General features: G+C 40.5%; 1 protein-coding gene across 3 annotated transcripts in view; it reads left to right on the top strand.

The window, feature by feature from the left end:
* The first annotated feature begins 849 nt into the window (after window positions 1-849).
* The window catches only part of TMEM50B (transmembrane protein 50B), a 52247-nt gene continuing 25820 nt past the window's right edge, over window positions 850-27276 (top strand). For 2 of the 3 annotated variants that reach the window (XM_079101362.1, XM_079101363.1), the window contains exon 1: window positions 850-985. The gene's annotated coding sequence lies outside the window, so the exon portion shown is untranslated. Of the gene's footprint in view, window positions 986-1179; window positions 1631-27276 lie in introns of those variants that run through there. The other variant, XM_079101364.1, reaches the window with a different exon arrangement.

A 27276-nucleotide genomic window follows, 5' to 3' on the forward strand; every position in this document is an offset into this window, starting at 1 on the left:
TAGCTGCCGGATTCCCTGCACAAGGAAACAAAAACAATTAAAAAACATTGTCAGACTGGCGTGCTATCAGAAGACTAGTTGTATTGCGCTGGTAACCAGTATTAGTTGAGTATCCTTGGACAGGTAACTTCACCTTCCAAGAGCTGGGGTGTTATGTTTTGTTTTGTTTGTTTCTGGGGATTATCCTACGCGTGCTTTACCACTGAGCTACATCCCCTGTTCTTTTTATTTATTTTGAGACAGGGTCTCTCTAAATTGCAGAACTTGTGATTCTCCCTCTTCAACCTTCTGAGTCGCTGGGGGTATTCCAGGTGTGCATCACCGCGCCAGGTTTAGGTCTCCAGTTTTGAATGGCGGGGATTAGAAAAGGGAATCGCTAAAACCCTTCAGTTTCTGAGAACCCTTTTGGAGCACGTGCCCTACTCTGGGCACCTGGGCGGACAGAGCTCGAGGGCCAATATGCAAAGGAAGACCTTGTCCTGTAGACTCGGGCTCCTCTGTGATCTCACAGATGCTATACACTTTGGTCTACACTTCCACAAACGGTAAGGCACCGGGCCTGGACCACGGCTCTCTGAGTCCCTCTAGGAGCAACGTTTCCACCCGGCTGGCAGGAGTCCTGCCCGGCCTCTCAGAGTCCGCCCCATCCCGCCCAGGCCGGCCACTTACTGCACGCCGATTGGTCGCTGGTGCGCACGGCGCCCTGCCGCGCCCCACCAACGCCCTTTCTCCGCCCCGTAGCGTCCTGCTCCGCCTCTCGGATCTTGCTCCGCCCACGACAGTCCACTTGCTGCGCGCTGATTGGTCACTGCGGTGCGCACGGCGCCTCGCTCCGCCCCACCGGCGCCTACCCCTCCCGCCCGCCGCAAGCTCCCGGCTCCCGGGGCTGAGGTGGAGCGGGAGGACGCCGGCTCCGCTGCGGCGGCGCAACCTCTTCTAGCCCGCGCGCGCGCCTGGGGTCGGCGTGGTGGTCGGAGGAAGCTGGGTGAGTGCGGTTGGCAGGTCTCGGGCGTCTGGAGGGGTGCGAGGGAGCTCACTCACGCCTGCTGCCCGGGCGTGGGGAGGTTCCCCCGCGGCCCGGCCTGCGAGATGCCGTGGCGCCGCCCGGCCCAGTGTTCCCGGAGCCCGCGGCAGGCTGGGTCGGGCCAGCGGAGCGCCCGCGAGCCTGCGGGGCGGGGCCTTGGTCGCCCCCTCTTGTCCCGTCAGCGTCCTCTCCAGCTGACCGTGGCCCTGTCGCCGGGGCAGGCCGCTCCGCCGCGTAATCTCACCGACCGGTCGCCTTTCTAGAGAGAATCGGAAAGGGGTCCACCTCCTGCCTTCCAGCTTCTCAGGGGATGGGCCGGGGAAGAACCATCTAGGGCTGCGGCCGTGGCCGCGAGCCCTCCACGGCAGGACGAGTGTCCGGGGGCGACTCAAGCCCTTCTTTCCCCTCCCGTCTGCTCTGAACCGTTGCTAGAAATCCGTCGGTGTTTGGAGCCCTTTCCTGACTCCATCAGTACGCCAGGCAAGTGCGGAGATGGAGAGGAGAAATGCAAGAGGATCAAAAGTCCTTCGGGAATTAATCATAAGTGTTGTGTCCTTTTGGAGAGGTGGCAGCAGAGCATTGTCACTGTGGCAGTGGTAGTCGTGGGTAAGGCCATTTGGTTTTTAACCAGAAGTTGGCTTCCGAGGTAACCCCTGGAAGGTACTTAAACCTGAAAGGTGAAGATTTCACCTTTTGTGATATATTGCACCAAAGCAGTGAGATGGACAGCGCTCGCCTTTTCCCTGCTGGGAGGGGGAGCGCGGAAATTCAAGCCTCCAACTGTATCAGCATTCTCTCTCTCAAAACACAAATCCCTTTCGGGGAGTCCCACCTCTTCTCTCAAACTCTTAACTCTACTTGTACGGGAAATCCCTTTTCTGGACAGTTCCAGAGACTTTTACTGTCCGGCTTGTCATCCTTTTTCATCATCGATTCCTTATTTGTCTTATCTTTCAAACCTGAGTAAGTTTCAAACATTGATCATTTCAGCTGACCATAGGGTTGAGAGACTTCTAGATCTCAAAATGAAAACCAAAAGTTATATTGAACATTGATGCACAGGAAAAGCAGGTTTAATTAGAGCAGCGTGAGGATGTGTTTTTCCACCTCCAGAGACACACCCTCCCCACCTCTCCATTCCTCTTATACCATCTAGAATTGTAGCAGCCTTAACTGCCAATCTCTTCTGGGGTCCAATTAAAGAATTTACTTTATTTTATCCTTATTTGCTTTTTAAAATAACATTGACTTTGAGGTGTAAAACAATTTAAACATTACATACATATTAACTTACTTAATATTTAAGTATAAATTAAAATTTCAAACAGCATAGAAGTATATCAAATAAGAATTCACCCTTCATAACCCCCAATTCCACCTACCTTATTTTTTAAATGCTGCGTAATATATCACTGTTTAGATATACTCTAATTTTTTAAAAAATTTTTGGTCTCTAATTCATGGATGTTTTGGTTGTTTTTGTGTTTTAGCCATTAGAAGCCTAACGGCTAAATCCTTCTGGCATTGTAGGATGTTTCAAGTAGATAATGTAAACTGATTATTGTACTTTTTGGTATGATTTATTTCTGAAGGAACCTTTTAATAACTTTCAAGGTTTTATAATTTAAACAGTTGCTAAGTGTATGTGAGTTAAATGCATTTCTTAGAATCTGTGTTCTTTTATATTTAGAGACTGCATCTGAAAAAATTTTGAGTACTGTGTTAAATAATGGCAAATTTATTAACCTTGTTAACACTGACAGGTGTGACAGTAAGGTTATATTACTTCATTTGATCAGCTTGACAGGAGTGAAGAGAGGGGTCTTTCAGGGAGGGAAAATATGAACTGACATTTTGTGTAAATGCATCCTGTGGCAGTTCTCTTGTCTTGCCAACAATAACAGAAGTATTTGTTCTTTTAAAAAATACATTTGTTTAGTGGAAAATGTATTTCAAGTACTAAAATGTATATAGAACATATATATAATTACAAAAACACTTTTGCACTGATCACCATTGTATCTACTACCTCTACCCTGATTTTTATGTTAATCTTTCTTGTGTTTTAATATAAACTTTACATATATATGTACATATATGTAAATGCACATAAATGTGCATATATGTATATATGCACACACAAAATGCACATGCACACATTCTTGTATCCTAAATAGTATGTTTAGTTTTGAATGAGTAGTGTTAAAAACTCTCATATTATGGCATGTTTCAAAGTTTAATTTAGCTGTTACTAAGAGTTAAAGAGCTGATTTCAAGAGGATTAAAGGAATAAATACTTAGTCCCTTGAGAAAGGAATGCCTGTAAAATTGCTCCATTAGATATAACAGGTTAATGTTCTACAGGGCAACAATATTTTGGGATCAATTTTCTCTACCAGGCCATAAAATCATAATACCTGATTAACTTCTGCAGGGAGGTTAAAGTGATTTATTAATAGTGGATTGTTCTTCAAATAACTGTGATAACGAAGTTTCATCTCCCAGAGTACAAATGAAGTCCAATCAGGCTTATTAGAAAATGGTAGCGCTCCCTAAATTGGGGGTTAAATTTTTGTTTTATAATCATAAATTCAAACTTGACTGTGTAAGGAGGGAATAGTACTGTTATTCTTAGATGAAAGAAAAGAATGAGCTGAACAGAATGGCTTTAGCTTCATGGATATAAGGACACTTTCGGAGGGAGTTGGGGGTGGAAATATGAGGGAGTCCTGGGAAATAGAGTTCACTCCCATCAGAGTATCTGGAGGGCTCTAGTGTGGACCAGGTATTGGAAGGACAACAGAGGGAGTAGTCTGCTCTGCATTTCTGTTTTGTAGCTCACCTTGGTCTACCTGCATCAGTGGCTACTGCTGGTGCAGGTTGCAGGCCACCAGAGAGGAGGAACTGCATAGCATGTGCTCAAGATCAAGCCAACCCTGCCCAGTACAGATAGGAATTTGGGCCATGTTCAGGGGCATTCAGTCCTCAGGTTAAAAGCTGCCAGAGCAGCCAGGACATTAAACTCCTTCAATCTGACCTGGTTATCTTCTGACTCTGAGGCACAGCTGGATTCTCTTTAGCCCTCTTGTGTTGGGTCTTTCCTATGTCCTGTATTTTTAAATTTTATTTATTTATTTATTTTATTGATTTATTATCTCTAGTGGAGCTCAAATTCCACCAGCATCTTGACAAGAAGAGTTATTTATTTTGGCACCTTCGCATGGCTGAATATGTTTTGATCTATCCTCATACTTGATTGGTATTTTGACTGGTATAAGGATTTTTGGTGGAAGTTATTTTCCTTTAGAGTTTTGAAGTTATTGCTTGGTTGTAATATTGCTTTTAGGTTGCTGTTGAGAATTCCAAGCCATTATTATTCCTTAATCCTTTGTGACTCATTTTGGTTTTTATTTTTCCTCTTTTTACTCCATAGGATCCACATTTTGGTGTCTGTGTTTTGAAATTTAAAATAATGTGTACGTCTCTTTTCATCCATTAGACATGGTATTCAATGGGCCCTGCAAATATTGGAAATATAAGTCCACCTCTTCTTGGTAAACATTCTTGAAATATTTTGTTGATTATTTTTTCCCTTTCTTTTTTCTCTTTGGAAACACTTTGTCACTTATATATGAACTCTTTGTAATGGTCTCCTAATTTCTAAACTTGTTTTCTGTCTTTTTTTTTTTCTCTACTTACTGCTGTATTTACCTCTTATTTTCTATCCTCCTATTTGGATTTTTAAAAAAGTTTCCACTGCCTTGTTTTTAAATTCCAAAGGTTATTTTTTTCAGTCTTAATGTTTCTTAGGACAACATTCTGGTTTTTTTTTCCCCTGAGGTTAGAGTGATTTAAGTTTTCTTTTTCTGCATGATGTGTTTTTTTTGTTTTTTTTTTTTAAATCATTACTGGGGTGATATTGATCCCAGGGGCTCTTTATCATTGAGCTACATCCCTAGTCCTATCTATCTATCTATTTATTTATTTATTTATTTTTGTTACCAGGGATTGAACCTGGGGCACTTAACCACTGAGCCACATCCCTAGCCCTTTTTATTTTTCATTTTGAGACAGTCTTGCTAAGTTGCTTAGGGCCTTACTGAGTTGCTGAGACTGGCTTTGAATTTGTATCCTCCTGCCTCAGCCTCCAAAGCTGCTAGAATTTCATTTATTTATTTTTATTTTGAGACAGGGTCTCTAAGTTACCCAGGTTGGTCTTGAATTTGCCATCCTCCTACCTCAGGCTCCTGAGTAGCTGGGATTACAGGCCTGTGATAGCCCCTGACTCCCAAGCTGCTTTTTCCCTCTGCCTGTCTCACATATTGAAAGTATCCTTAGGTGCAGAGTAATTCTTGACTCTGTATATGAATGAAAATAGGGGACAACTGAGGGAGTAGATGAGGCTTTTCAGCTGTGAGTTTCACTGCAGTGATCTGATTTGACTGGGTCACAGGTTAGAGGGAGCCCTGTTACCAGTATTTTTATACCATGTTTCTTAAGCTTTTCACATTCTCCAGGGAAGCATTTCCTTGGCTGGATGGAGAGAGAGGATCTTGCTGCTAGTCTCCTGAGCAGACAGAGACTGAGATTGCTTCCATTTAGCATATAAATTTAATATTCAGTGTGGTGTGTGCATTGTCTGTTGAATTTGTTATTTCCCAGGCCAGAATACAAGAAATAAGAAAAAACCACACACTTGTCAGGGTGTGGAAGGAGTAGTTGCCAACCCCATAAGGAGAGAAGGGAAAGTTGCCAAGTTGCTGAGGCTGGCCTCAAACTTGTGATCCTTTTGCCTCGGCCTCCTGAGTTGCTAGGATTACAGGTGTGTACCACTGTGCCAGCAAGGGTTGATTTTTTTTTTTTTTTTTTTTTTTAATTCAGTTTTGTAGTTTTAGTGGGGTTTCAGGAGGGAGCAAAAATGAGATACCATCTTCAACCAGAACAGTACAGGTTTTTCTTTTTTCTTTTTTTTTTCTTTTTTTTTATTTTTTTGGTAGTTGTAGATGGACAGAATGCCTTTATTTTACTTGCTTATTTTTATCTGGTGCTAAGGATCCAATCCAGTGCCTCACACGAGCTAGGCAAGAGCTCTGCCACTGACGTACAACCCCAGCCCCAGTACAGGTTTTTCTTGAGAGTTCTGTTGGTGCTGTCAAGAACAGAATGCCCTCTACGAAGCAGTCATATGTATGTATGTTTTCTTTGTGGTTGACTGACAGGATTCAGTGCCCACATGTGCACTCTGTCCTCATTAATTCTCACTTTCTGAAGGACATGTGGCCATAACTCCTGTTTACATACCAGAAGACCATAGCCTAGGAAAGTTTGAAGCTTGAACAGTTCCTGTTACATAGCTAGTCCAGGAAGAATGGAGTGGGTGAATGAACTGTCCAAGTAGGCACAGCAGGGAAGAGGCTGAGGGCAGCAGTGAGCCCAGGTTGGCGTTAACTCTAAGGATCATACTTTTAGCTCCCTGAAGGTATTCATTTCTTTGAGCCCCTTAGAAGTATTCTTCCTGTAGATCTTTTCTGAATTCCATCTTAATGACTTTGCTTTCCCAGTAGTGGCTCGCCAGTAGCATTCCCTTTTGCCTGCGTGAGTTAAAAACTGTGAACCCAGGAGCCAACTTCTCTGAACTGGGAGAGTAGGCATTTACTAAGCAGTTCCAGAGGATGCAAAGATGACTAAGCAGGGCTCCTTCTAGGGAGCCAGGAAGGATATCCTTGGTGAATAAAGTAGAATTTTGCTATAGCCGGATCAGCTCTTGGGTTGTGTGGTAGTCATCTGCATTCCTGTAGTAAATTTTTTTTTCCCCCCTACCTTCTTAAAGGAAAAAAACAAAACAAAACAAGGGGCTGGGGTTGTTGCTCAGCGGTAGAGCGCTTGCCTATGCCTAGCACATGTGAGGCACTGGGTTCAATCCTCAGCATCACATAAAAATGAGGATATTATATCTATCTACAACTAAGAAAAAAAATTAAAAACAAAAAGCAAAACATTGAAACATAATGGAGAAGTTTACTGAAAGAACAGTAGCTTTGACATTGTTAATATTTTACCACATTTGGTTTATTATTATTAGGCTTAACCGTTCAATAGTATGTTGCTGACATTGTGAGCATGCATGATTTACTCCTTACTAGGGCTTTTGAACTCTGGGCCTATAATGGGGTGGCAGTTCTGATGATTTCTCTTTTACTTTTGGGGTTCTTCTTGATGTCTTGGTGCATAACATCTGGCTTCCACTGAGATGACTGTTCTGCTATGCAATGGTCACACCCTTGTTCTCTCCTGAGCAAGCTTTCTGATTTTTTCCTGTATGGATAGGCTGAGAAAATTTTCACAGTTTTTAAGTTTGCTTATTTTTTGGTTAACAGTTCCATCATTAAGTCATCTTTGAATTCGCATATTTCTAAGCACTCAAGAGAAGCCAAGTCACAATGTCAATGCTGCTTAGAAATTTCCTTAGCCAGCGTGCACCCTTAGTTGCATCTACTCAGGAGGCTGAAGCAGGAGGAATGTTTGAGCCCAGAAGTTTGAGGGCATCCTGGACAACATAGCGAGAACCTGTTTCAAACAACACAAAATAACATTTTTCTTGGCCAAATACTCAATTTCATGGCTCACAACTTTACCTTCCAGAAAAGACTAAAACAAAAACATAATTTAACCAAGTTCTTTGACACTTTGTAATAATGATTGCCTTTCCTTCTTTGTCACGTGATAGGTTTCTCATCTCTATCTGAGACATCAACAGAGTGGTCCTTATTGTCCCTATTTCTGCCAACCTTCTGTTCGTAACCCCTTTCCTCACTGCAGAAGATCGAGGCTCTAGTACAGTACTCCCCTTCCTTCTGCACTTTCACTAGTCACAGAATGGTCCATTGTGACAAAGTAGCCTTTTTCCAGCATGCACCTCTAAACTTTCAGCCCTTACCCCTTACCCATTTCCAAAGCTGCTTTCACATATTTAAGTATTTGTTACAGGAGCATCCCCACTTTTTGGCATGAGTTTTCTGACTTAGTCCATTTGGGCTGCTATAACAAATACCATGAACTGGGTAGCTTACAAGTAACAAATTTACTTTTCATAGTTCAGAAGACTGGGAAGTCCAAGATCAAGGTGCTGGCAGATTTGATGTCAGGTGAAGGCTGGCTGGTTCATAGACAAAGCCCTCTGATTGTATCCTCACATGGTAGAAGCCTGAAGAATCTCTTGGTGGGTCTCTTTTTATGGATGCTAATTCCAATTATGAGGGCTTCACCCTTATGACCTTATCACTCTCAAAGGCTCCCATCTCCCAATACCATCACCTTGGGTGGGGGTTAGGATTTTAATATTTGAAGTTTGAGGGCATACCAACATGCAGACCATAGCAATAGATCTATAAACAAGGCCATTTTCTTTACGAAGTCACAATTCTAACATTATTACATCCAATGAAATAGTTCTGTAATATCCTCTAATATCTGATCTGTGCTCAGATTTCCCTCATTGACTGAAGACTGCACTGAAGACAGCCTTTAAAATAATTTTTTTTGAGCCATGATCAATCAAGGTTTAAACATTTCCCTTGACTTGTTAATAGTATGTTTTTGACAGGTGAAGTTAATGATGAAATCCTTTGAAGTTTCTACCTCATATTGTTCTTGGAGATTGCTTTATTACCAGAGAGTTACTGATGCTTAGAGTCTTAGCAATGGAAGGGACCCTGGAGATAATTTGGTGCAGTGATTATTAGTGAGGGGAATTTTCCAAATTGGGAAGTTTAAAAATGTGGGTTTCTATTCTTATTCTGACTTTCTGAGCTTTTAAGGGTGAGTTCCAGTTACCCCCTCACTTTTTCCTTTCTCTTAAAAGTCTGCACATGAGTGTGAAGATAGCCTGGCACACTGGTCCATGAGCCTCTCTGGGAACAATTGGTCCAGAGCACCCCTGATAAGGCAGGTTATACAGTTAGCAAATGTCAGAGCCAGGACTAGAAGCAGGGCTTCTCGTGTTCATTTTCTCCCCTCAGTGTTTGAGTTCCCTTTGTTGAGCATACACACTAGATAATTGCTGTGCAATATCACGGATGTACAATTTTTAAAATAAATGAACAAAGACCCCTCAGAAAACCACCCATCAAAGCATTTAAGTTATGATGCCTGTAATTTGATATGAGTCCTACAGGTTGAGTTGGAAGTTTGCCTGTAGATAAGAAGTGAAAGGGGCATTCCAAGGAAGGGGAGCTGTGTGTGTGTGTGTGTGTGTGTGTGTGTGTGTGTGTGTGTAAAATACATTTTAAAAATATGTATTTATGTATATAAGGTACTCTAAGCAGTTTGCCTCACTAAAAGTAGATATTCAACAAATGTTGTTTGTCTTCTCCCTACCATTTCTTTATGTTTGCAGTAGAGGGTCTGTCAAAGTAGTGGGAATTAGGAACGTGTATTAAGGGAAGAGTGTTAAGTACTCTGTATTCTATTAGACTTTAGCCTATAGGCTGTTGCAAATTTTGCATGGATGGCATGATCCAGTTTGTTTTAGAGAGAAAATTCTGATAACATAGACTTGGAAGTAGGGAGGATGATTTTAAGAAATTATGTATTCGGGTGTAGTGTCACAGCAAAAATTTTTTGTCACCAAACTTAAGTTTCTTATTTCTACTTAAAAAAATTTTTTTTTGTAGTTGTGGATGTACATAATGCCTTTATTTTATTTGTTTATTTTTATATGGTGCTAAGGGTCGAACCCAGTGTGTCACACATGCTAGGCAAGTGCTCTGCCACTGAACCACAGCCCCAGCCCTCCTATTTCCAGTTTCTGTAAGTGGTCAGTTTATTAATAATGATGATGATGATTAGGTACTGGGGACTGAACCCAGGGGTGTTTACCACTGAACTACTTTCCCAGCCCTTTTATTTTCTTATTTTGAGATTGTCTCACTAAGGTGCTGAGGTTAGCCTTGAACTTGTGACCCTCTTGCCTCAGCTTCCCCAATTGCTGGAATTATAGACATGTGCCACCTAACCAGCTGAGGGAAAATTCTTTTATGTAAAAACAGACTCACTTATTTAAGTAACCAAATTTGAGGCCAGAAAAAGGATTTAAGCCAGTTTATCAGTTTGTTGAATTGTAATAGGATACTATGATACAACGTTGATCTTGTCCTGTTAGATTTTTGCCTTTTCGCCATCAGCTTATTTATCATTTTTAATCGACAAATCATACTTGTACATTTAAATTGTTAGTTTAAAAAGCTTAGGTGTAAAGTTGACTTTATTTCTGTCATAGAATAATGAGACATGTATTGCATTTCACCCTGTGAAAGCTTTAATAGACTCAGTCATTCAATATTCTGTACGTCAGGTATGCTCTATGTGCGAGGCTCTGGGAAAAATATGTGAGCAATAATGGAGTTGGGCTATTCTCCACGGGGGAGATAGGTATTAAATAATAAAATTAATGAAATGATAGGGGAGTCCATCTTCTCACAGAGTCAGGAGGTCATGGAAATCAATATCTTCTTTCACTTGGATTATTTCAGTAGTCTCTTAACGAGTCTTTCTCTTAACCCTACAGTGTTCTTCCACAACAGCCAAAGGGATTATTTTAAAGGTAATTTCTCTGCTCAGAACCTTATTACTCCTTATTTCAGTCAGTAAAAACCAGAGTTCTTAGAGTGGCCTGCCAGGCTCTGTAATGATCTGCCTCTTGCCCTGTTACCTCTCTGATCTCATTTTCTTATACTTTCCCCTCTCATTGATTCATGTCAGCCACACTGGCCTCCCTGTCCTTCCTTGAAAAGCCAGGCCTTATGACCTTAGGGCCCCTGCCCTGGCTTTTATTTTGTGTCAGATCTTGATATGACTAACTCCATCCTTACCTTCAGGTCTTGGCTCAGGTGTTACCTTCTCAATGGGACCTACCTTGGCTGCCAATTTGGCATTTCAACTGTTCACTCTACCATTGTACACCCAGTCCCCCTTACTCTGCTCTCTCATTCCAGTGGTGTTTACCACCTGCTCACATGATATATAATTTATTATGTTTTCTCTTTCTCCTTCCCCCAACTTACAAGTTCCTTCTAGCTAGTGCTTTATGTCTGTTCATTGATGAATCTTAAGTGCCCAGAACAGTGCCTGACATGTAGTAGGCATCCTGAATAATGTTGAGTGGATGAAGGGAAAACTGATATTTGTGTTGAAAATGGACTACTCAGCTGTCATTTACATATGAGGAGGTTAATTCAATGAGCTGGGGATGGAAGGGTATCAAACAGAGGGCATGAGTTTTAGATGGGTTGAGTTAGCAATTATGAGGCACTAAGAGAAACTAGTGTTACTATCTAGAGGAAAGAGGGAATTTGTTATGAGGAGGGATTAGGTTGTTCTATGGAGTTTGGTCTTTAGGTTAAAACAGATGAGAAGGCAATGAAATGTTTTAAGCAGGAGAAAGATACCAGATTTGTATTGTTTTATAAAAAGTCATCCCAGGGCTGGAGATATAGCTCAGCTGGTAGAGTGCTTGCCTTGCAAGCACAAGGCCTTGGGTTCAATCCCCAGCATCGACAAAAAAAAAAAAAGGTCATTCCAGCTGCTATAGGTAGAACATATTGATGGGGGCAGCAGTGGATGTGGCTAGGTCAGTTGGGAGGCTATTGTAATAGAATGAATGAGAAAGAATAGGTCAGGGTGGTGATGAAGATGGACAGAAGTTAGACTCCAGAAATATGTAGGACATAGCAGGTGATAGGTTGGATGTTAGAGATGAGAAAGAAGTAGCAAGGAAGCTAGCTTGTATTACCAAGTGAATGGTGATTCATTCATTGTAGGGAAGTGAGAACAGTCATGTTTGGAAGAGATTTGAACTCAAGTTTGGCACATTGATTTTTAAGATGATTTTGAGACAGACAAGATGTCAAGCAGACAGTTGCATGTGTGATTCTGGGACTGGATGTTTAAATTTATAAATCAGCTTCATTGAGAGGCAGTGGAGGGGAGGAATCACCAAATAATCTACATTTTTTAGTAATTGAAAATTGTTTAAAAAGATGCTTCTGGACTGGGGTTGTGACTCAGTGGTAGGGCGCTTGCTTAGCATGCATGAGGCACGGGTTCAAACATCAGAACCAAATAAATAAAATAAAGGTATTGGGTCCACCTGCAACTAAAAAAAGAAAAAAAAAATGAAAAAAACTTCTGAGAGAAGTTATAAAATAAAGTCTCTTTAAAAATTCATACTAATTCTTTTACTTTGGTTGGTTTTTTTTTTTTGGTACCAAAGATTGAACTCAGAGGCACTCAACCACTGAGCCACAACCCCAGCCCTATTTTGTATTTTATTTAGAGACAGTGTCTCGCTGAGTTGCTTAGCACTTTGCTTTTGCTGAGGCTGACTTTGAACTCACAGTCCTCCTGTGTCAGCCTCCCAAACCACTGGGATTACAGGTGTGCACCACTGCATCTGATCTAATCTTTTTGTGTGTGTACATGTGGTACTGGGGATTGAATCCAGGGGTGCTTAACCACTGAGCCACATTCTCAGCCCTTTTTATTTTCTGTTTAGAGAGGGTCTCACTGAATTGCTTAGCGCCTCACTGTTGCTGAAGCTGGCTTTGAACTCCCCCATCCTTCTGCCTTAGCCTCCCAAGCTGCTGGGATTATAGGTATGCACCACTGTGCCCAACTTACTTTGGTTGTCAATGTAAATCTTTTACACAAATTGGGTTGCTTACTAATTTTTTTCTTACTTTATGTGATCTATAATTCAGGAGGTAAGCAAGTATTCCCTGAGATTAAATATGTAAAATGTCTTTTTAAAAAGTACTTAGATCTATGAATAATTCATGTTGTTAGATTTTAAGGCCTATAAAACATTCACATTGTGAGTGCTTAGAAACTAGGTTTATAGCTAACTCAAGAAGAAAACGGTGTCCTTCAGACTCCACGGGTGAGGTTTGATTCAGCAGTAATCAGCAAGGTCATTGCAGACTGCTCTCCACTCTTTCCAGATGCTCACAGTGTTCCTTTAGATTGGGGATATTTCTCTTCTCGTTTCTGTTCTCTGTTGTCTTCATCACAGCAAGAGAATAATTGTCTCCCCATGAAATTTGAAATGAGAGAAATGCTGTGACACTGTGTCCTAATGGACAGCAGTAGAGTGGAATGGTCACGAACACAGATTTTGGCATCAGATGTGAACTTTAGTGGAAAGCCTGCTTTTCCTCCTTGCTGACTCTGTGACCTTGGCAAGCTAACTATTCTCTAAACCTTTTCAGTAATGTGAGAATAATAATAACTGACTAAGTAATAGTCCCTGTAAAGAGTATTTCCAAGAATTAAGTGAAGTAGCCTGGCCCTCTGTAAGCAACTGATCACCAAGAGCTGGTGCTGGTGGTGGTAAATAGTAGTAATGGGAAGATGTTATTTTTGTTGTTTGATTCAATTTGTTTTGCTCTGTCTGTGTAAACCTAGTATCTTGAATTATTTTTTCTGTTTTATTAATACACTAATTTTTTTGTAAAAGATATAAAAAATTTTTTTTAGTTGTCAATGGACCTTTATTTAATTTATTTATTTATATATGGTGCTGAGAATTGAACCCAATGCCTTACACATGCTAGGCAAGGACTCTATCACTGAGCTACAACCCCAACCTTGTAACAGAATTTTAAATGATAAAATTGTAATTTAATTTTAAAAAACGTTAACTGATTATTATTCTAGCATGTAAATCTCTATGATGAAGCTAAGTTTTATTAATCTTTATTCCTCTGCCCCACCCCAACCCCTGCCACCACCCCAGGCCTTGCCCATAGGTGACAGCCTAAATATCTAGAACACGCTCTAGAGCAGTTTTATGCTGATTTAATGTTTGTGCAGATCTGGTCTGATGCCAGACACATAGTAATTCAAGGAAGATGGGAAATAATGAGAGGTGAGCACTGGTTTGAAACCCAGTCCTCTTCTACCTTTTCTCCTTGAGATACCTTAGCTGCTCTCATGCCTCTGAGTACTGCCTTATTACTGAGAACTTTAATCTTTATCTCTGCCTTAAACCACTCTTTCAGATTTCAGTTGTCATCTGTACATCCCCACACTGCATGTCTTTCAGTTGTACCAACTCTATCACACCCAGTTTAACTCTCTTCTCCCATTCTCCCTTTTAATAGTCCCTGATTTTTCTTTGATTACAGCATTATAGTTATACATAGTAATTGGGTTCCTTTTCATAAAATCATACATGAATGAAATTTTGATTTATTCCATTTCAGTCCCTGTTCCCCAGTCCCTGTTTTGATTAATGATCTCTCACCAGCCCCTGGACACCCAATCAAGAAACCTGGTAGTCATTTTTAACTTCTTCCTGTCTATTGTTAACACCTCTTTAATATTTCTCAGAAGCACTTTCCTTAGTTTATACAGTTTGGCTTCGTTTGCATTCTTATTTTCTCCCTGTCTGGAATGATGCCAGGTGCCTCTTTAACATTCCTCTTCAGTTCCTCCCCCACACTGCTGCCACCCAAATTATCTTTCTGAATTACAAATCTGATCCTGTCACTTCCTTACTTACAGACCTTAGGTGGTTTCCTATTGCTTAGAGCAAGGATCCACAAACTGCAACCTGTGGGCAGCTCTGGCCTTGTACTATTTTTGTAAAGGCAGTTTTTATTGGAACATAGCCATACTCATTTCTTCATGTTTTGCATATGGCTGCTTTCATACTGTGATAGCAGAGTTGAATAGTTGTGACAGATTATGGGGCCCACAAAACGGAAGGTGTATACTATTTGGTTCTTTATAAAAAAAAGTTTGCCAAGCCCTAACATAAGAGGATAGAGTTCAGATTTGAGGAGGTTTCCAAACAGATCATTATCACTTTCCACAATACCTTAAACTCCATCCTATTCTTCTGGGCCTTTATAATTCTACATATTTTATTTCTTCAAGGTTTTTTTTTTTTTTTTTTTTTGGTGCTGGGAATTGAACCCAGGGCCTTGTGTATGCTAGGCAAGCACTCTACCAACTGAGCCATATTCCCAGCCCCCATATTTTATTTCTTTATCAGACAAACTCGTGTTCATGCTTCAAAACCCAGCTCAATTTGTTCTTTCCTTATCAAATTTTCTTCAACTCCTACTGGCAAGTGTTCTCTAACCCTTCCCCCACTCCCAGAACTGGGGATTGAACCCAGGGGTGTTTTACCACTGAGCTATATTGCCAGCCCTTTCTATATTTACTTTGAGACAGGGTCTCACTAGGTTGCTCAGGACCTTGCTAAGTTGCTGAGGCTGACCTCAAACTTGTCATCCTCCTGTTTCAGGCTCCTGAATCACTGGGATTCAGGCATGCACTACTGTACATGGCTCCTTTTTATTTTTTATTTTGGGACGTGGTCTTGCAGTACCCCTGTTGGCCTCGAATTTGCAATCTTTCTGCCTCAGCCTCCCAAGTCACTGGTATTACAGGAGTGTGCCACCATGCCCAGCTAACACTTAAAAATTATTTTTTCTATTATAGTACTTTAAAAATTGTAGCACATAGTATATGTCTATTATACTACATATTATGGTGAAATTATTTACTCTTCTGACAATGTCCCTGCCTATATACTTTTCTCTACTCTGACTGACTTAATCATTTTTTTATGCTCAGTACATTATAATACTAGTACCATTTTGAACAACTAATGGTGGTGAGAGATGAATGAACAAATAGATAATACTAAAGAAGTTTGATTAAATGACAAATATCTGAATTAGATATATTATTTGGGATTCTCATGCATAGAATATTACTCAGACCATGTTTGTATATTTGTAGTTATTTTCTCTTCTTACCTTTTGCAGGTGCTTCTTTTTTTCTCCCTAACCTGAGTTTTTGAAGTGAAATTCTGACAGTTTAATCACTTATAATGTCCATTATGAAGGATTTATATTTCCTTTTATAAAGTGTTCCTCTCAGTAATAGGAATAGTTACTATCTCATGTATTATAAGACTTGAGTCAGACCAGTGTGTTAGTCAGCTTTCCATCACCATGACAGAATAACCTGAGATAATCACTGAAAAGGAAGAAAGTTTTATTTTGACTCATGGTTTCAGAGGTTCCAGTCCATGGTTGCTTGACTCTGTTGCTTTGGGCCTGTGGCAGTGCAGTATATCATGGTGGCTGTGTGTGGTGGAGAAAGCTGTTTATTTCATGGTGGCCAGGAAATGAGAGAAAGCCAGGAAAGGCCTGGAGTTCCACTATCCCCTCATGGGCATGCCCCTCCCAGTGACCTAACTTCCTCTCACTAGGCCCTGCCTCCTAAAAGTTTTATCTCCTCCTAATAGTGCTTCAGTCTGGGAACCAAGCTTTCAACACGTGGGCCTTTGGGCCTTTCAGGACAGTTTGGACCTTTCAAGATAGCAACCACTGATTCAGTTCAATAATTTTTTTTTAATTGATCAGAGTCAGTTTTGTGAGAGAGCATACCAATAATTTCCTTGACCTCAAAAAGTGTTTTTAAGTTTATAAAAAGCAATTGTAGATGTATTACATCATACAGGAGGTTCTGGGCAGGTTGCAGATGAGAAGAATCACCTAGTTCATTGTGTTAATTACAATAACTTTTTAAAACTTTGTATTTTTAAAAAACATAATTCATGTTCAGCATAGCAAACTTAAAAAACATGCAAACAAAAAATCAAAAGAAGTGCTGGGGAGATAGCTCAGCTGGTACAGTGCTTGCCTTGCAAGCACAAGGCCCTGAGTTCGATCCCCAGTACCGAAAAAAAAAAAAAAAAAAAAAATCAAAAGAAGCACCTGATCCTATCAGTCACTTATAACGTGAGAGTACTGGTGTTTGTCCTTCTCTGTCTTCCCAGTGTTTACACATATATGTGTATTTGTATTTATATATAAATACTATTAATTTTTTTTCTAAAAAGGAAATAATGTAACAGATACAATTTTATGACCTTTTTCTCAATATCATTCATTACCACTCTTATAGTATTAAATGTTTTCTAAAATAGCTTTTTTTTTGGTTACCACAGTTTGAACTTAGGGGCACTCAACCACTGAGCCACTTCCCCTTCCCTATTTTGTATTTTATTTAGAGACAGGGTCTCACTGATTTGCTTAGTGCCTTGCTTTTGCTGAGGCTGGCTTTGAAATGGTCTTCTTGCCTCAGCCCCCAAACCACTCGGATTACTGGTGTGCACCACTGTGCCCGGCTTCTAAAATAGATTTTTAAGCCTACATTAACATTTGACCTATTATTGGACATGTAAATTTTATCTAAATACTCTTTACTTTCATTAAGTCTCCAAGGTCTATTTTTTTTTTTTTTTTTTTTTTTATACCACTGATTGAACTCAGGGGCACTCAACCTCTGAGCCACATCCCCTGCCCTATTTTGTATTTTATTTAGAGACAGAATCTCACTGTGTTAACAGAGAAACAACATGTATCCCATTTGTTTACAATAAATAAATAAAGTCCATCTGAAAAAAAAAATAAAAAAAATAAAATGAGTATTAAAAAAAAGAAAAGAATCTCACTGTGTTGCTTAGCACTTCACTGTTGTTGAGGCTGGCTTTGAACTTGCCATCCTCCTGCCTCAGTCTCCTGAGCCCCTGGGATTACAGGTGTGTGCCACTGTGCCTAGACTCCAAGATCTATTATTTTATATTAAATGTTGTGTCATATTCCTCCTTGAAGGCAGGGAGCCACGATGGCATTGCCAGTTTTTCCTTAAATCAAAACTGTGTCACAAAATAGGTTTATCTTTTGGTGAGCAACAGTGATGAGACCCTCATGGAGGTTGGTCTTCCTAGTTAGAGCGTTAGCACAGTAGCCCTTTTCTTCCTGATTGCTTACTGTAGTGCCTCGGCTCTTGGTGGCTTAGTCTCTTATCCTTGAAGTTATTCAGTTGATTTCCTCTTTATACCCAATGAAACCCAAAATCCTTGATGAGATCTATATTAATCTTTAATTGGATCTGGTGCTTACTTCTCCACTTTTATTCCAAGCTATTTGCTCCACTAATTTTCTTAACTTATCCTGACTCTCTGGAATTAATTAATTCTTCTTTACTGGAACCAGAGAGACACAGGAGCTTTGGGTACAATTTTCCTTCTTGCTCTCCTTATTTTGCATGTCCTTAATCTGAACAACTTTACTCAGCTTTAAAATTTAAGTAGATTTTTAAATTTTAGCAAATTTTACTTCCTCAGAAAGTCTTTCCTTGACATCCCATTTTAAAGTAGATCTTCCTTTTATTCTCTGTTAGATCCTGTTACAGTTCATAGTTATAGTTCGTTTTGCTGTTCCTTTGCTCCACTCCATCCCTGATCCACCCAGCTTCAGCCCTGGAGGGAGGAGGCCATGGCTTATTTCATAAATCAGATGTAGAAATAGCTATATATTTCCTGCTTATAGAACTTTTTTTTTTAAAGTAATAAAATTATTTTAATTGCTTTGCCTTTACAATGTTATAAATACCATCTAAATGAAATTCAGTATTTCAGTTTCCACGATTTTGGAAACTTAGATCCTTCCTCATGTCCTTGAAATTAAAATTTTGTTTTACATTACTGGTAAACGTTTTGTATCCTTAACATGTCTCTATTCAAATCATACAGTTTGAATGGTTAAGTTATTGTTATCAATTCTAAGGAACATTAAAATATAAATACACTCAGAGTTATAGAAGCTATCTCATTATTAAATGAGATGATTAGTATAAAGCCCTACACAGTAGCATTCTTAAAAACTTTTAAATAAAGTTCACTGAGTTAATTCTTGCTCTACCATTATTTGCAATAAAATAAATTTTGACGAAAGACCATCTGTCTGTAATCTCATAATGGATGGTTTACTGATAGAACTGAATCTTGAGAATATTTCTAACTTTTTATAATATGCTACTGACTCACCAAATATAGGGCTATTTATTACATAAAATCTTTCATTTCTTACTGAGCATTGGTGTATGTAAGTAGGAAACTCTGTTCTTACACCCCCCAACCCAAGGTTCAGTGCTAGAAGAATACTGAAAAGGGAAATTCAGAAGTATATACATATCTTCACCTTGCAAAAGACCTTCAAAACAAGTTTCTAAATAACATATCACAAATGGAAAACCAAACAAGGACAAGATGCACTGCCTGGCTACTGAAGTGAGACCTCAATGCTAAGTACTGCTGTTAGTTTTGAGATGTCTTTTGGCAGAGCCAGGTTGATGGTGGTTGACTTTCTACCATTCTATTGTTAGAAAAAGACAGTTCTTTTCCAGTACAGATTTTATTTTCTTTCCTTCTTTCTTTCTTTTCTTTTTTTCTTTTAGTACCAAGCATTGAACCCAGGGGTGCTTAATCTCTGAGCCACATTCCCAGCTCTTTTTATTTTTATTTTTTATTATTATTATTTTTTTTTTAGGTTTTTCACTTCTGTGAGATTTTTTTTTTTTTAATTGTAAACAAATGGGATACATGTTGTTTCTCTGTTTGCACATGGCGTAAAGGCACACCATCTGTGTAATCATAAATTTACATACAGTAATATTGTTTGATTCATTGTTATTTTTTCCCTTCCCCCCACCCCTCCCACCCCTCTTTACCCTCTATACAGTACTTCCTTCCTCCATACTTGCCCCCCTCCCTAACCCTAACTCTAACCCTAACACTAACCCTTCCCTCCCCCCCATTATGTGTCATCCTCCACTTATTAGTGATATCATTCGTCCTTTGGCTTTTTGAGATTGGCTTATCTCACTTAGCATGATTTCTCCAATTTCATCCATTTGCCCTGCAAATGCCATAATTTTATCATTCTTTATGGCTGAGTAATATTCCATTGTATATATATACCACAGTTTTCTTTATCCACTCATCAATTGAAGGGCATCTAGGTTGGTTCCACAGTCTGGCTATTGTGAATTGAGCAGCTATGAACATTGATGTGGCTGTATCTCTGTAGTATGCTGATTTTAAGTCCTTTGGGTATAGGCCAAGGAGTGGGGATAGCTGGGGTCAAATGGTGGGTCCATTCCAAGTTTTCTAAGGAATCTCCACACTGCTTTCCAGAGTGGCTGCACTAATTTGCAGCCCCACCAGCAATGTATGAGTGTACCTTTCTCCCCACATCCTTGCCAACACCTGTTGTTGCTCGTATTCTTGATAATCGCCATTCTAATTGGGTGAGATGGAATCTTAGGGTGGTTTTGATTTGCATTTCTCTTATTACTAGAGATGTTGAACATTTTTCCATATGTTGTTGATTGCTTGTAGATCTTCTTCTGTGAAGTGTCTATTCATTCCTTAGCCCATTGTCGACTGGACTTATTTGAATTCTTGGAGTAAAGTTTTTTGAATTCTTTATAGATTCTGGAGATTAGTGCTCTATCTGAAGTATGATTGGCAAAGATATTCTCCCATTCTGTAGGCTCTTTCTTCGCATTGCTGATAGTTTCCTTTGCTGAGAGAAAGCTTTTTAGTTTGAATCTATCCCAGTGGTTGATTCTAGCTTTTATTTCTTGTGCTATGGGAGTCCTGTTAAGGAAGTCTGATCCTAGACCAACAAGGTGAAGATTTGGACCTACTTTTTCTTCTATAATCTGCATGGGTCTCTGGTCTGATTCCGAGGTCCTTAATCCATTTTGAGTTTAGTTTCGTGCATGGTGAGAGATATGGGTTTAGTTTCATTCTGTTGCATATGGATTTCCAATTCTCCCAGCACCATTTGTTGAAGAGGCTATCTTTTCTCCATTGCATATTTTTGGCACCTTTGTCTAGTATGAGAAAATTGTATTTATGTGGTTTGTGGTCCGTGTCCTCTATTCTATACCATTGACTCTACCTTTCTATTTTGGTACCAATACCATGCCGTTTTTGTTACTATTGCTTTGTATAGAGTTGAAGATCTGGTATTGCAATACCCCCTGTTTCACTCTCCTGCTAAGGATTCTTTAGCTATTCTGGGTTTTCTCATTCTGTCCAGATGAATTTCATAATTGCTTGCTCTATTTCTGTAAGGCACATCATTGGGATTTTAATTGGAATTGCATTGAATTTGTATAGCACTTTAGGTAGTATGGCCATTTTGGACAATATTAATTCTTCCTATCCAAGAACATGAAGATCTTTCCATCTTCTAAGGTGTTCTTTAATGTCTTTCTTTAGTGTTGTATAGTTTCCTCATTGTAGAGGTCTTTTCACCTCTTTTGTGAGATTGATTCCCAGTATCGTATATTTTTTCGAGACATTGTGAATGGGGTAGTTTTCCTAATTTCTCTTTCTGAAGATTCATCACTTATGTATAAAAATGCGTTGGATTTATGGGCATTGATCTTGTAACCTGCTACTTTACTGAATTCACTTATGAGTTCTAAGAGTTTTCTGGTGGAATTTCCAGGTTCCTCTAAATATATAATCATGTCATCAGCGAACAGGGATAGTTTGAGCTCTTCTTTCCCAATTCATATCCCTTTAATCTCTTTGGTTTGTCTAATTGCTCTGGCCAGAGTCTCAAGAACGATGTTGAATAGAAGTGGTGAAAGAGGGCATCCCTGCCTTGTTCCAGTTTTTAGGGGAAATGCTTTCAGTTTTTCACCATTTAGAATGATATTAGCCATGGGCTTAGCATAAATGGCCTTTACAATGTTAAGGAATGTTCCCACTATCCCTATTTTTTCTAGTGTTTTGAGCATGAAGGGGTGCTGTATTTTATCAATGCTTTTTCTGCATCTATTGAAATAATCATGTGATTCTTGACTTTAAGTCTATTAATATGGTGAATTACGTTTATTGATTTCCTGATGTTGAACCAACCTGGCATCCCTGGGATGAAACCAACTTGATCATGGTGCACTATCTTTTTAATATGTTTTTGTATGCGATTTGCTAAAATTTTGTTGAGAATTTTTGCGTCGATGTTCATTAAGGATATTGGTCTGAAATTTTCTTTCCTTGATGAGTCTCTGTCTGGTTTAGGTATCAGGGTGATATTGGCTTCCTAGAATGAGTTTGGGAGGGTTCCCTCCTCTTCTATTTTATGGAATACTTGAGAAGTATTGGAATGAGCTCTTCTTTAAAGGTTTTGTAGAACTCGGCTGAGAACCCATCTGGTCCTGGACTTTTCTTTGTTGGTAGGCTTTTGATGACTTCTTCTATTTCAGTACTTGAAATTGGTCTATTTAAATTGTTTATGTCCTCCTCGTTCAGTTTAGGCAATTCATATGTCTCTAGAAACCTGTTGATGCCTTCAAAATTTTCTATTTTGTTGGAGTATAGATTTTCAAAATAGCTTCTAATTATGTTTTGTATTTCAATCCTGTCTGTTGTGATATTTCCTTGTTCATTCTGAATTTTAGTGATTTGGGTTTTCTCTCGTCTTCTCTTCGTTAGTGTGGCTAAAGGTTTATCAATTTTGTTTATTTTTTTCGAAGAACCAACTATTTATTTTGTCAATTTCTTGTATTGTTTCTTTTGTTTCAATTTCATTGATTTCAGCTCTGAGTTTAACTATTTCCTGTCTTCTACTACTTTTGGTGCTGTTCTGTTCTTCTTTTTCTAGGGCTTTGAGCTGTAGTGTTAGGTCGTTTATTTGTTGAGTTTTACTTCTTTTATTAAATGTGCTCCATGAAATAAATTTCCCTCTAAGTACTGCTTTCATAGTGTCCCAGAGATTTTGATATGGTGTTTCTTTGTTCTCATTTACCTCTAAGAATTTTTTAATTTCCTTCCTAATATCTTCTGTTATCCATTCATCATATAATAGCATATTGTTTAATCTCCAGATGTTGGAATAGTTTCTGTGTTTTACTCTTTCATTTATTTCTAACTTCAACCCGTTATGATCTGATAGAATACATGCTAGTGTCTCTATCTTCTTGTATTTGCTAACATTAGCTTTGTGGCATAATATATGGTCTATTTTGGAGAAGGATCCATGTGCTGCTGAGAAGAAAGTGTATTCGCTCTTGGTTGGATGGTATATTCTATAAATGTCCGTTAAGTCTAAATTGTTGATTGTGTTATTGAGATCTATGGTTTCTTTGTTCAATTTTTGTCTGGAAGATCTGTCCAGTGGTGAGAGAGGCGTGTTAAAATCACCTAGTATTATTGTGTTATGGTCTATTTGGTTTCTGAAATTGAGAAGGATTTGTTTGACATACATGGATGAGCCACTGTCTGGGGCATAGATGTTTATGATTGTTATATCTTGCTGATTTATGCTTCCCTTAAGCAGTATGAAATGACCTTCTTTATCCCTTCTGACTAACTTTGGCTTGAAGTCCACATTATCGGAAATGAGGATGGATACTCCAGCTTTTTTTGCTGAGTCCATGTGCATGGTATGTTTTCCCCCATCCTTTCACCTTTAGTCTATGGGTATCTTTTTCTATGAGGTGAGTCTCTTGCAGGCAACATATTGTTGGATCTTTCTTTTTTAATCCAATCTGCCAGTCTATGTCTCTTGATTGATGAATTCAGGCCATTAACATTCAGGGTTATTATAGAGATATGATTTGGTTTCCCGGTCATTTGGTTCATTTTTTAATTTATTTATTTATTTGTTTGACACAACTTGTTTCCTCCTTTTATTTGACAATTCCTTTAGGATAATTCCTCCCTTTGCTGATTTGCTTCTTTGTTTTTCATCTCTTCTTCATGGAATATTTTGCTGAGAATGTTCTGTAATGCTGGCTTTCTTTTTGTAAATTCTTTTAGCTTTTGTTTATCATGGAAGGATTTTATTTCATCGTCAAATTTGAAGGTAAGTTTTGCTGGGTATAAGATCATGGTTGGCATCCATTTTCTTTCAGGGCTTGAAAAATGTTGTTCCAGGCCCTTCTAGCTTTTAGGGTCTGGATTGAAAAATCTGCTGATATCCGTATTGGTTTCCCCCTGAATGTAATTTGGTTCTTTTCTCTCACAGCCTTTAAAATTCTGTCTTTATTTTGTATGTTTGGTATTTTCATTATAATGTGCCTTGGTGTGGGTCTGTTGTAATTTTGTGTATTTGGAGTCCCTATAAGCCTCTTGAACTTGATTTTCCATTTCATTCTTCAGATTTGGGAAATTTTCTGATATTATTTCATTGAATAGGTTGTTCATTCCTTTGGCTTGTTTCTCTAGGCCTTCCTCAATCCCAATAATTCTTAAATTTGGCCTTTTCATGATATCCCATAGTTTCTTGTAGATTCTGTTCATGATTTCTTACCATCTTCTCTGTTTGTTTCAACTTTGTTTTCAAGGTTAAATATTTTGTCTTCAATGTCTGAGGTTCTGTCTTCCAGGTGTTCTATCCTATTGGATATGCTTTCTATGGAGTTCTTAATTTGGTTTATTGTTTCCTTCATGTCAAGGATTTCTGTTTGGTTTTTTTTTCAATATCTCTAACTCTTTATTGAAATGATCTTTTGCTTCCTGTATTTGCTCTTTTCACTGTCGATTGGTGCGATCAATCAATGCTTGCATTTGCTCTTTCATCTCATCATTCAGTGCGTGCATTTGCTCTTTCATCTCATTTTTTGCTTCTCTGATCATTTTAATTATGTACATTCTGAACTCCTTTTCTGTCATTTCTTCTGCCATGCTGTCACTGGGTTTTATTGATGTAACATCTAGATTTGTCTGCAGCATTTTCTTTCCTTATTTTCTCATATTGTTCAGGTATCAGTGGACCGCTGAGATATTGCAGATTTCCTCTATTGACTTACAATGTCCCTGAAGATTTCTATGTATGTCCCCCCTTAGCCTTCAGTAGGCTGAAGTCTTGGAGGAAGTTGATAATGCGGTGCTCCACAAGGAAGCTGCCTCTCTAGGAGTGGTGGCCTTCAGGTGGGGTATAATCCCTGCTAGTGGGCAGAGGTGCCTCCACTTGTTGACCAATGGTCATCCAAAGGGGACCTAGGCTGTGGGCTGAGGCAAGGCCTGTTTGGGCCTGAGTCTCTGGTTTTACCGTCCTTGTGGGGAAACCTCACCCAGCAGGGAAGACTCACCCGGTGGGGAGGTCTCGCTGGTCAGCTCCCTCCTAGAGGTTCCCCTCAATTTACAGCTACTGCCTGGGCTGGGCTGCCTTCCTCTGCAAAGTTCCCAGGGGCCCGGCCCTACCTCCTGGGCCTGGGAGCCTCACCCTTTGCAGATGACTCTCCTTAGGCTGCCCTTCCTCAGAGAATCTGCCCTCAGGCCTGGAACCTTCGCTCCGCCCTAAGCCTGTCTCTGTGCGGCTCTTCCACCAAGAAGCCTCCTAGATCCTGGGACCCTGCTCTGCACCTAATCGCCTGGCTATGCGGCCCCTCCTCTGAGCAGCCACCTGGGGCCCCGAACAATCGCTCTGAGTCCCAGAGACCCGCCACACCGCCTCTTCCTCAAGACAGACCGCCCAGTATTCCGGTGCGGTCACCAGGAGTCCAAGAAACTCACTGCGTGCCTCCACCTCCACCAACCACCCGTAGCCCTGGGCAATCAATCACTCCCGAGTTGAAGTGACCTCCCCGTTCCCTCCTCCTTCTCCAGATAACCCCCGGGGTGTTCAGGAGCGGTCGCTCTGAGTGGCCTCTGAGTCCACGTGCCCGCAGCACAGGTCCTCTGGCAACCTCCCGGTAGCTCTGGTTGCAGCCACTCAAGACCAAGCGACCCACCACGCTTCTCCTCCAGGCAGCCCCCCTGTGTTCAGGAGCTGTCTCTTTAAGTCCAAACAACTCACCACTCGCCTTCTCCTCTGAGCAGCCGCCTGGAGCGCTAATGCAGTCACTGTGAGTCCAAAGGACCCGCCGCACTCCTCCTTCTCCTCCTCCTACACCTCTGGGCAGGCCCCGGGGTTCAGAAGTGGTCTGAGTCCAAACAGCTCGCCACGCAGCCCCTTCTCTGGCAACCGCCTGTAGCTCTGGTGTCGTCACCCCGAATCCAAGCGTCCGCGCTCCTCTTCCTCCTCCTCGTCCTCAGGGCAGGCCCCGGGATTCAGAAGCGTCGTTCTGAGTCCAAACAGCTCGCCGCGCGGCTTCTCCTCTGGCAACCGCCTGTAGCTCTGGTGCAGTCACTCCGAATCCAAGTGGCCACGCTCCTCCTCCTCCTCCTCAGGGCAGGCCCCGGTGTCCTGAGTCCACACAGCTCTCCTCGCCACTCCTCCCCTGGGCAGCCGCCGGAGCCCCAGTGGTTGCTCCGAGTCCCAGCGCTGTGCCGAGCGGCCTCCTTTACGGCGCTCTCAGCTGTCCGAGTTCACTGCTCCGGCGGGGGGAGGGGCGGCTCGCCGGCAGTTCTACTTCACAAAGTTTCCTGCGTTCCGGGACCACGGTTCCATCCGGGATGCCTCCCCAGGGGGTGAGAGTCACCCGGCTGCTTTGAGTTGGTCCCAAGCGTCTCAATATCTCCTCTTTTGAATCCTGAGTCCTGGAGCAACATGAAATGCAGCCACCCTCTAGGCCGCCATCTTGAAACCTCCAGCTCTTTTTATTTCGAGACGGGTCCTGCTGAGTTGCTTAGGGCTTCACTAAATTACTGAGGCTGGCTTTGAACTCACCATCCTTCTGCCTCAGCCTCCCAAGCCACTGGTGTTGGGACTAAAGATACGTTAACTAACTCAGGCTGACTCCTTACTCCCTGGCGGGTGAGCTAGATCAAGGCTCAAAGGCGGTTTCAAAAGCTAGAACTCTTTATAATAGGTTAATATATGGAAATGAATTTCACTTAAAATTTTTTTTTAGTTCTTGGTGCACCTTTATTTTATTTATTCATATGCAGTGCTGAGAATCGAATCTAGTGCCTCACACATGCTGGACAGGTGCTTTACTACTAAGTTACAACCTCAGCCCTTCACTTTGTTTTTCTTTTCTTTTTTTTTTTTTTGGGTGGGGGTAACTGGGGATTGAACTTAGGGTCACTCAGCCACTGAGCCACATCCCCAGCCCTGTTTTGTATTTATTTAGAGACAGGGTCAGTTTGTTTTAACCCTCAGTTATCATCTTAAATTCAGGGTGGCCTTCCTTGTGCTTGCTTAATCAGTTAATATTTAATCCTTTATTAACACTTCGTTAATATGTCTGCAGAATATTTTGATCACATGTATCCATAGTGCCTTTCATGGTAACAGGTAGTTAAAATATTGATTCTTTGGCTTGAAACTGGGGCAACTTGATTTTATACTTTGTCAGGGTTTGTCTGGAAATCCCAGGGTGTTTACTAATCCCCCTCACTTGGTGGGAATTAAGACTCCAAAATGGAGTTTTTGGTGGGCAGTAGCTGGAATCTCCTTTTAGTTCTTCAGCCAGTTAGCTTT

This window comes from Sciurus vulgaris (assembly GCF_902686455.1).
Source record: "Sciurus vulgaris genome assembly, chromosome: 10".
Taxonomy (NCBI): domain Eukaryota; kingdom Metazoa; phylum Chordata; class Mammalia; order Rodentia; family Sciuridae; genus Sciurus; species Sciurus vulgaris.